The following is a 10,192-nucleotide window of genomic DNA, read 5'->3' on the forward strand; positions in this document are numbered from 1 at the left end:
GGAGCTGAGCTCTTTTGAAAATCTTGCCCAATATATCCAACTCACCTTCTGGAAGCAGAGCGGACCAGAGAGGAAGCAGAACACCTTTCTTGCAGGCTGGGCCTGGCAACATCACACAGGCCTTTTTCTCATGATGTCATAGTCTTGGCAACTTTTGAAAGCAGACTGCAAAGGAGGAAGCCTTGTGGGTCTGAACACACCATGAGTTTCACCAAATGGGCCAGGCTTTGATGAAAACAGCTCATTATCAAAAGTGGGGAAAACATTTCGGACGTTGTTTACCACTGAGATCACTTTGGTGCTTCTTCCAGCTGCCTGAGGATATTGGTGAAGACAGAGAAAGGGAGAGATGGAAAGAAAGAAAGAAAGCATCTGTTTAAAAGTTTCCATCCTCAAGGTGACATGTTTTCTCTCTGTTGTTTTTAGGACACTTCATCTGTTCAAAACAATTCTTCCCAAACCATGCACAGTTCACAGCACTGGGTCAGCTCCAGAATTTGAAACTGCTTCTGCACAGCTTTGTTTTCCTTCCGTTCTTTTAATGACTTTGGGTTCCCATCTCTTGGCTCTCATGCTGGTGGCATTGCTTATAAGAAAAGAAAATGGATGTAATGATTACCATGAGATAAGGGAAAATTCCAAGGTGCAGTCTCACTGACATTATGGTTCAGCTCCAACTCTTTCAACTTCAGATTTCTGTACGTGTGTTTTTTGCATGGCATCTTAAATGGTGTTTCTTAAATCTTCAGAGTAAGTTTGTGAAAGAGATTATATGACATGGTCGCAGCAGCAGTGGGCTGGACTCAAGTTACCCAAGAAGTCCCTTCTCATCCCATGTTTGTAGAAGCAGAGGCAAAACTCAACCATCTACAGCTGCAGAAGGTAAAATGCCCATGAAAGTCTCTGACTGTTGTTTTAGCAGGACCAGAAATGAGGGTATAGGTTACATGTTGTGTATGAGATGGCTTGAAAACAGTGGTGACCTAGTAAAAGCTATTTCAATTTTGATAGGACTTCAAACTGAATGCAACTGAACTTATACACCTGGGGGCAGAAACTGATCTCATTTACTCTGATGTACATTCAGAGCAAGCCTACTGATTTCAGTAAAACGATAGTGGATTTATATCCATGCTCCTGAGCTTAGAATGTGGCCCTGCACATCTTCCTCAGCTCCCCAGGAGCTGCAAAAAAGGTGGCACAAATCACTCTCTGCAGCATAAAGAGAAGCAAGTGGTGGACAATCCTCACTGGTTTGGAGTTTCTGGTTATGTACACTTCCAAAGGCCAGAGCTTTTTTTTTGGTGACAAATGTGCTTCTTCCTCTTAGGGATAGGCCAGTAATGTCACATAAACATCTTCTCTTATGGTATGTAAATGAAACTGCTTCTAGATAGAACTAAAATAACCTCAAAATACATGGAAATGAAAATGAACAGCTGAACCCTTTGGGATCTCAGAAATGTTTTTTTGGGGGTTTGGATCCAGTTAGCTTACTTCATTACAACTTGTTTTAATCATTGCTTGGTATTTCTATTGATGTAGTACCCAGAGGCACAGGACTCATTTGTACGAAGGGCCGTACAAACACACACATGGGATGGCACGATCCCTGCCTCGAGGAACTCTCAGTCTCAGCTGGTGGCACTTGTTCAATGGCCTTCCCGCCCCACCCCAACACTTTGGGTATTAATAAACCCCAGCTCCTGTCATAAGAAAAAGACAACTCTTCAAAATAGTGATCTTTAGAATGGATAATTAACAGTAGGGGAAATCCAGCCTGAGAGTCATAGTATCACAGTATCATAGTGCATAGGGTCAGAAGGGACCTAAATAGATCATCAGGTCCAACCCCCTGCTCCGGGCAGGAATGAAAGCTGGGGTCATAACACCCCAGTCAAACATATGTCCAGCCTCCTCTTGAAGACCTCCAAGGTAGGAGAGAGTACCACCTCCCTTGGGAGCCCATTTCAGAGCCTGGCAGCCCTGACCGTAAGATAATACCTTCTGATGTCCAGGCTGAACCTTCTCTCTAACAGTTTGGGGCTGATGTTCACCAGCCTTTTAAATTAAAAGGCTGCTGGAGTCTTTTAAATGAAAAAGTAGGGTGGAACTAGAAGCTCCAGTCATCTCTCTGTGCATTATAGGAAGGCGCAGGAATAAATCTAAACAAACAAAACCCCCCATCCCCTAGCCACGCTCCAGTCATGTGACTCAAACTCAAACATTGTTTGGTTCTAGGTCAGAGTCACTCAGCAAGTGTAACCACAGTTTGGAAGCCACCTTAGATAGCAGGAAGTTCATTGGAAGAAATGATCAAAATAGCAGCAAATTTGTAAGATCAGCTGATTTAACTTATTTTAGCTGCAAACCCAAACCTGAGCCTTGAACTCAAATTCTATCTCCCAGCCTACGCTGGAATTAGAATTATGAGACCTATTCATTCAGAGCAGTCACAGCACATTAAAAAAAGGGAATATAGGGGGCAAAAAGCCCTACAGTGGTTTTGTACACAGATGAGGGGTTTGAATTACTTTTGCTTCCCAGAGTAAGAGGGTTGAGGTGGACAACCTTCTAGTTTGCAGTAACTACTGTATTTCTGTTTATAAGGCAGAAAGTGGCTTCATAGACAATATGGTTCTAATATGTGCCAATGGAGCCAAAAAGAGATTTTTCCTTTCCTTTTCTTTCTTTTTTTTATAAAAGGAGTTAACTTAATTTCCAGAGCTTGTGTGGTTTTCATTAGCAACGCAGCCTTTTGAAATCTGTCAGAAGAATGCCCAGCAGAAACTGAAATTGATATAAAAGGGTTTGACTCAGATCACCCTCTGTACCCTGCTACCTTGCTTCAGCTTGATTACTTTGAGGGGGGGGATGGGGAGGGGAATGTAAGGGAAAGCCAGTCTTCATTCCTTTTCAGTTGGAGAAACTCAGTCGTGATTAGGATTTAATGCTGGGGAGTGTATATCACTTATTTTCTGGTTTTTGATGTTGAGTGCTCTGGGATAGGACACCCTACATAATGGGGAGACAGCACACAGGACAACAAATGGGTTAGGCTGCCTGGAGTAACTCAGCTGTGACGTGGTCTGAAGTCTGTCTGAGCTGCATGGCTTGAATTCAGCCCTTGCCTTTCACCATGTCATCCAATTTTATTAAGGTTTCTTTTGGGCAGGAATGGATTACCTAGCAGGATCTCTGTGATCAGTCTAGAGAGAGAGAGAAAGAGAGAGAGGGGAAGAGAGAGAGTTTAACAAATCTTCTTTAGCTGTGCTATGCGGACTGTCTCAGATCTAAGGAAAGCAACTGGCTAAAGGGATGCTTCAAATGCAAAATTCATTGTAAGACCCTGACCTTCATGTAACCTGAGGAAAACTCCACTGACTTCCATAGAATTACACTGAATTTACACCCTAGGTGAAAGCAAAATCTGACCCACGTGCCTTATAAAGAAGGCAGCATCATGTTCCTTAACTCTGAAACTGATAACAGTCCAATGAAAGAGCTAGAGTGATTTTCAAAGACAACTCCACCCCCTGCCATTGGTGACTTCATTTGATTTTTGCACTATGCTAGGCTTGATCTGTTTCACCCCCATGATGACTTTACACACCTGTCCAAACTGGATGCAACTTCACCACAGTCAGTGGACTTGGACTGGGTATGCATGATGAAGCTCAGGCTGCTTTCTTCTCCCGGGAGCCCTTCCAGTTTTTATGCCCCATTCCAGTCCTGTGTTTGGGTTCAGACCCCTGCAAGAGAATGTAAAAAAACAAACATTATTTTCAATCTGATTAAAACAATCAGTCAAAGGGGGACCCCCCCCCCCGCCCCCACCACAAAAACCCAAACAGAAAAAACAACCCTCCTCCACCTTTGTTAAGTATGAAGTTTGGGTCTGATATTAATCAACAGCCGCCCTTGCAGAAAACCTAACTACTGCATGGTTTGAGCCAGATGGATTGGACTGCTGCTTATGTTGGTCATTATACACTGTAGGGAAGCAATATCCATGTCATGTAAAGAAGCAAGCAGCGGCTCTACAGATCATTTGTGAATGGGAGTGTGGGCTGCTCGTCAGTAGAGAACAGCCAGATCAGAAGATCAGTCCATACAGGAGAGCTGCTAATGCTCTCCCTCCACGAAGGTTCCTGGCTTGTAGCTGCTGCAGTGTTTGGAGGGGAGGAAAGATGTTCTCTGGAAGCAGGTTTTTAGCTCTTTATTCTTTAAGGACCTTCCCCTACCAACTCCCACACTTGGGAATGGCTGAAAGCAGCTCCTCAGATACTTTTAAAATAAAGTATCTATCTTTCAGGCATTTCCTGCGGGGGTTTATAAGTCAGACCCCACACAATAACAAACTCCTGCCAGTGCAGTGCAAAATGGTTAGGAGTTTACTTCCAAACTGTGCCATTTTTTATGCCAAAATGGCCAAGATAAGCATTCCCACAGCAATCTTTATAGTGTTTTCAGAAGTCTATGAGGCACAAGCAGAAATAATGACACACAAAATCACCACTCCCAACCTTCATCTCCCTAACAGGGGGTTAACCTCCCTCGCTGAATAGGGGTCTCCTGCTATGCATTAGGTGTGGCATTTAGTTTATACATTATGGGTCCAATCTTGCACAATGTTTGGTGCCTTCTACTTGGAATTCTGGGCATTTGACTCCTTGAACAATCAGGGAGTAGCGAATAACGTGAATATTTGCTGAATAGTGAAGGGAGCTCTGTTAAGATCCACTTTGCTGAAAGCCACATAAGGGGGAAAAATGAGATTTTCAGTGGAGATACAGGTTTAACATTGATACTTCCATGTTATCTATCCAGATCATAGATTTAACACTAGATTTCTTTCACGGGCCCTATATATATCATGTGCGTAATGTCAGTGGATGGCTCTGTGGGGATACAGGAAGAGAGACATTCTCCAAAATAAAGAATTAAAAAATTCTCACATTCATCCACTTACATGGACACACTGCCTAGTTATCACAGGACTTTATCACAAGATTTTATAGGACATCCTTAGAGAGTTCTTATATTCTTCTGACATCAATTAGGTAAGAAGGCATTTTGTCTTCAGTACCCAGGTGATAGTTGGCAAATCTATTTGTTTAAGAAATGAGCAAACATTTGATTGGTGTTTTTTTTTTAAGGGGAATTGTCTGAAATGATCTAGTTGGGGATGGTCCTGCTTTGAGCAGGGGTTGGACTAGATGACCTCTTGAGGTCCCTCCCAACCCTAACTTTCTATGATTCTATAAAATACATAGCCTGTTCATGATTAGAAATTAAAATAAAATTTAAAAGCAAAAATGTAGAAATTCATGAGTTTTACTGAGGAACACAGGGTGCCCTTAGAGTCAACACACAAAGTGAATAACTATCAAATATATTAATGGTCTCAAGTAGTGTTACTGAATACAACTCAATATCTTACAATACAATAGCTTCTGTCTAACTGCCACCTGTTAAAATGGGGATACAAGCTAAAAAAGCCTCAGGAACCTGAGAGCTCAGGGCTTCTGAATGTTGTTGCAACAATATCTCCTTTCTTTTCATTCCTTTTGGAATAAATGTTTCCTTTGGCTTCCTCCCTCTCCCCCCATCCCACCCCCCATCTTTTGACCCATTTTTCAGTATTTTGAAATATTTCATGTTCAGAACATGAATGGGAGCTGCTATAATAATAATAATAATAATAATATAGTTCTATCCTGCTCTATCCAAAAAGCTCAGAGCAGGTTACAATAAATGAACAACTTACTTAAAACCTGAGTTTTTTGTTTTTTAATTATGGGTTAGCCAAAGGTGCCTGGCCCTAGAAGGCCCTAGGTTAGAAGACAAAATCTCACCCACAGAAGAAGTACAACCCCATAATATTCCCCCAAAACATCTCAGCCTTACTTTTGGAGAAACATTGCTTGCTTGAAGGCTTCATTCTTCCTGGCTTTTTCAGACACTGTGAGCAGACAGACACTAGTCAGTGGTGAGGCTTGATGGTGTTTTTCCTCAGATGGAGATCTGTCCATCAGGAACTAGTTCATGCAGGCTGATGAGGGGAATGACTTTGGTCCCCAACGTCATGCTAGCCAATAAACTAGAGATTTGAAACTTTTGTGTTGCACATCTGCACCGATCCTTGAAGTTATCCCACCTCAACATTGGGAGGTGCCTCTTAACAAGCAAAGGAAATAGAAGGAATGAATTTCAAATGTACTTGAAGAAAATTTCATCTGTTTGATGGGTGAAATCCTGGCTCCATGAAGGCTAATGAACACAGGATTTCACCCAGTTTGACTATCTGATGATTTACAGAGATGCCTTCTTCCAGTAGCATAACAAGGGGCAGACAACCAGAGTACCAACGTGGCATCTGTGCCCTGGTAGTTGGGCCTCTGCCTTCTGCACTGGGGGCTTTCTAGGGAGGACCAATGGGATTTATTTATAATTCCTAAATTGAGGTTCAGTAGAAGAATTTTTCCCAACATCATGAATAATAATAAGACAAGACCATTTAGATAGCTCTGCTCTTAGCCTGCTACATTTGAGACTGGATTTGTGTCCTGGCTAAGATTCTGCTTCACTGAACAGTTACTCTGCTCCTGGAAGGAGACTCAGGATGCCTTATTTGACTGCTCTGGGATTGTAGACCCAGTCATTTCCACTGTGGAAAACAGCATTTGAGATGGCTTGTTGTTCCATCCAAACCCTGTTAGTCACGGAAGGCAGGCTGCATGCTACCCAGAGAGCCCAATGCCTGTTAAGGCAGAGAAAGAACAAAGTAGTCCTTCTCTTCAGAGGATAAAAAGAAACATTTACTCAAAATTCTCCCTTAAATTAGTGTAGCAAAGGGAAAACAAGAGAGACTTATGAAGACCAGATAAAGTGCTCGAGATGTACAAGTGAGGAGACAGGGAAGTGGAGGATGGGTTCAAGCAAAACAACATCAAACTTCTGGGTTAAGAAAGCTTGTAGCTGAAGGGTGTCCTTTCCATAGCATGGAGATGGTCCCCAATCCATTAAAACCAAGAAGAGCACAGCCCTTCTAATTTGTGGTTTGGTCCAGCTGTGGTTTGTCCTGTTTCTTTTCCCTTTCATCTCCTTGTTGACCCATGCATTTGATAAGTGGAGTGAAGTTTTGGTAAATTCTTTATTATTACAGACTTGAGCAGTGCTGGAGAGGCCTTTACCCTGCTGGGAGGTATGAAAGACCAGGATGGATGGGTATGATTAAATAGCTCTGGAGGGATCCTTGCCTGTAGTGGTAGTACGAGCAGCTGAGAAGGATAGCTGGAGCCCAGCCATAATGGAGAGATTTTACCTCATCATGAGGATGGGAACACCTAATTAGGATACACTTAATGGAACAACATTGAAGAGCTTTTATTTTGCAGGGGCCTGGGTTTGCTTAGTGTGGTTGGATGGTGTCAAGGATACTCCTGCCTTGCCAAGGGGTTTGGGAACAAATAGGAGTTGAAGGCATCTTGTGGAGTTTACTCTGTGTGGGAGCTTTTCAGTCCCCCATATTCATTCCTGCAAACTACAGTAGGCCCAGCATGTATTCTGCAGTGTTCATCTTCAGTGCTAGCATGCTGGCATTAAGGACAGCTTGTTAACATTATTAGCTGACTTTTGGCTCACTGTCATAAATTCATCACCAAGGGCTGAGCTTAAAACACACTCTGTTTAACTTCCTTTGGTGGTCACATGCAGCCAATTAATGATCCCATTATTTCAATATGGGAGCACAACCATGGTTTGGAGAGTGAAGGGTTCTCCAATGGTTTTGATTATTTTTGAACTTCCTCTCTTGTAATTGATAATTACACAGACTGGAAGTATCTCTTCCTTGTAATGCAGTGGAAAAAAAAAGATAAATAAACTATTTTTTGTGGTTTGTTTTAGTTGCTGCTGGCATCTTAAAGATCCTGAAAGGGGGGAAGAAGACAGAGAGAAGAACAGACTATCTTTCAGGGAATGGCTGACCTTTCAGACCTCCTGAGCTTCCAGAAACCTTGCCATTGTCAAACCAGCTGCAGAACCAGGAACTCCCTTTGACGTCATCACTGAAAGGTCCTAATTAGTTAATTTCCCAAGCCATGTGGCCCTCAAGTGGTCTAACTTCACCTTTAGCCCTTGACCAACTCACCCAATTTAGTGGTTCAAGGTTCAGTTCTGTGTCAGGGCAAATGAGTCCCTGAGAAGACACTTATTGTTTCACTTCATTGTATCCGTATGAGTTTTGCCATCTGATACTATTTCTGGATACCTTCTTTGCCAAATGTTTCCTGGGCACCAGCAGCAAACCCTGTGTTCATTTTTTTCTGTGCAAGGAGGACTAGAATAGTAGCAAACGAGCTTTCACTTTTACTATCCAACTGCTTTTTTGTCCACAGGCTTCCTCTATAGACCAGAAATGGACATTTTACAGCTCCCCTGATTGACATGGTGCTTTATTTTCAAATGATATATGATGCAGCACATACAGCATTACATGAGGAGCTTAATAAATAATAATGCTATCTTCTGTTCCTTTAGTACCTTTGCACTTAAAGGACAGTACAGTACTTTGAGCTACACTTTCTGAATTCTTCTGCTCTGTAACATGCTTTTTTTAGTGCCACAATGGATGCAATATACCACATAGATATTATCACTCCATACAACCCTGTAATGCAGCTGCTTCTGAGATGGAAGATGACAGCTATTTTTCTGTGGATGTAAAAGTTTTGGACAAAAAAGGAAAGCAGAATATCAGAGGTACCTGAAACCAAGGGGCAGGTTTAGGGAAGGTATGTGTACAGTGGGAGAAGATGAATCTCCCTTGACTGTTGGGGGTGAGGATTACTTCTGTTTGGTGATGAAGGACCTGTTAATGGTATACAGATAAGGCAGGCCGGGGCTGAATGGGCAGGCAGGTACTAGGAGGCTGCAACAGCTGCAGGAATTTCTATTCAATGTAAAAGCAGCCGTTTTTCCTGCTCTCTTTGCACCAGGTTAGAATGGGAGATGTGGTTGGAGAAGAGTGTATCCCACATGCAATCCTAAGTGATAAGGAGTAAAGGAGAGGTACTATGATTGCAGCAACTCTCCTGGGATTTGGGGAGTCATATGGAGACCCAGCACCAGAAAGGCAGAAATTATTAAAGTGGGTGGCCATAGCATTCCTGGGTACATTTGTGAAAGAAATTCTTGTTACCTCTCTCTCAAATATAATTCACTAATTCCTGTTCACCATGATTCCCAATCAAGGGCACAGGCACAGCTGAAGATATTTCAGTAGATCAATGAGATGATTTTGAGTTTTGCCACAGATCAGCACATTTTTGCACACGTGTGCTTGCCTTTCTCTGGAGCCTCTTACTCCTTTCAACTCTCTTACCTGAATGTGACAGCCCAGTTAAAAAATAATACAGTAAATAAGTAGATGTGAATCTAAGGAAGTCTAGGTCAGTCATTCAAAATAAGATGAACTGAAAGGGACAAAACTGATGTAACATACAAGTTAAAAGTATCAGCAGAAAATGTAAGTTTCATCAATTCATAATCACTCTGGGTAGATATTAAAGACAGAGGCACAGAATTGTGAATTGGGTCCTGTAATTAAGGGATGTAGGTGGCGAGCCTTAATTGTTCTTGTTAAGTCAGAGTCAGCAGAGTAGAAACCAAGGTCAAAGCCAGGTAGGGTTACCGTATTTCCAGTTTCAAAACTGAGGATACCTGTTGGGGAGACAGGTAGAGGGGGAGGGAATATGCGCATGCCCTGCCCCTGCCTCTCACTCCCAAACCACAGCCCTCCTAGCCCTGCTGCTGCCCCTCACTCCTGACCCATAGTACTCCACCCTCCAGACCATGCTGGTGCTCTTCACTCCCAACCTGTAGCCTGTGGCAGAATACCGTCTCTGTCTCTCCCCAAACTCTACTATGTGACAATTTGGTTACCACGGTCACTGCAGAGGACAGACTCCTCTGTCCCGTCTCTTCAGGTAACTCCGAGTTATATCCTGAGCTGGATACATTCCTGAGGGAGGGTGGAAACCTGCTCCCTCTGCCTACGTGACTGGCATCACATACCTGGATGGAGGGGTTTAAGCTCCCTATTGTTCTAAGCAATGCCAACATAACTGGGAGGGGGCTAAAGACCCTGCCAGCCTACCTGGCAACCAATGATGCATTTCAAATTGGT

At 42.8% G+C, this 10,192-nt stretch overlaps 1 long non-coding RNA gene across 1 annotated transcript; it reads left to right on the forward strand.

Moving 5' to 3' along the window:
• The first annotated feature begins 231 nt into the window (after positions 1 to 231).
• On the forward strand, positions 232 to 8,528 carry LOC132248409 (uncharacterized). The gene is made up of 2 exons (XR_009459595.1): positions 232 to 882; positions 7,912 to 8,528. It is a non-coding gene; the product is annotated as an uncharacterized LOC132248409 (long non-coding RNA).
• Positions 8,529 to 10,192: the final 1,664 nt, after the last annotated feature.

Source organism: Alligator mississippiensis, chromosome 2, assembly GCF_030867095.1.
Source record: "Alligator mississippiensis isolate rAllMis1 chromosome 2, rAllMis1, whole genome shotgun sequence".
Lineage (NCBI taxonomy): Eukaryota > Metazoa > Chordata > Crocodylia > Alligatoridae > Alligator > Alligator mississippiensis.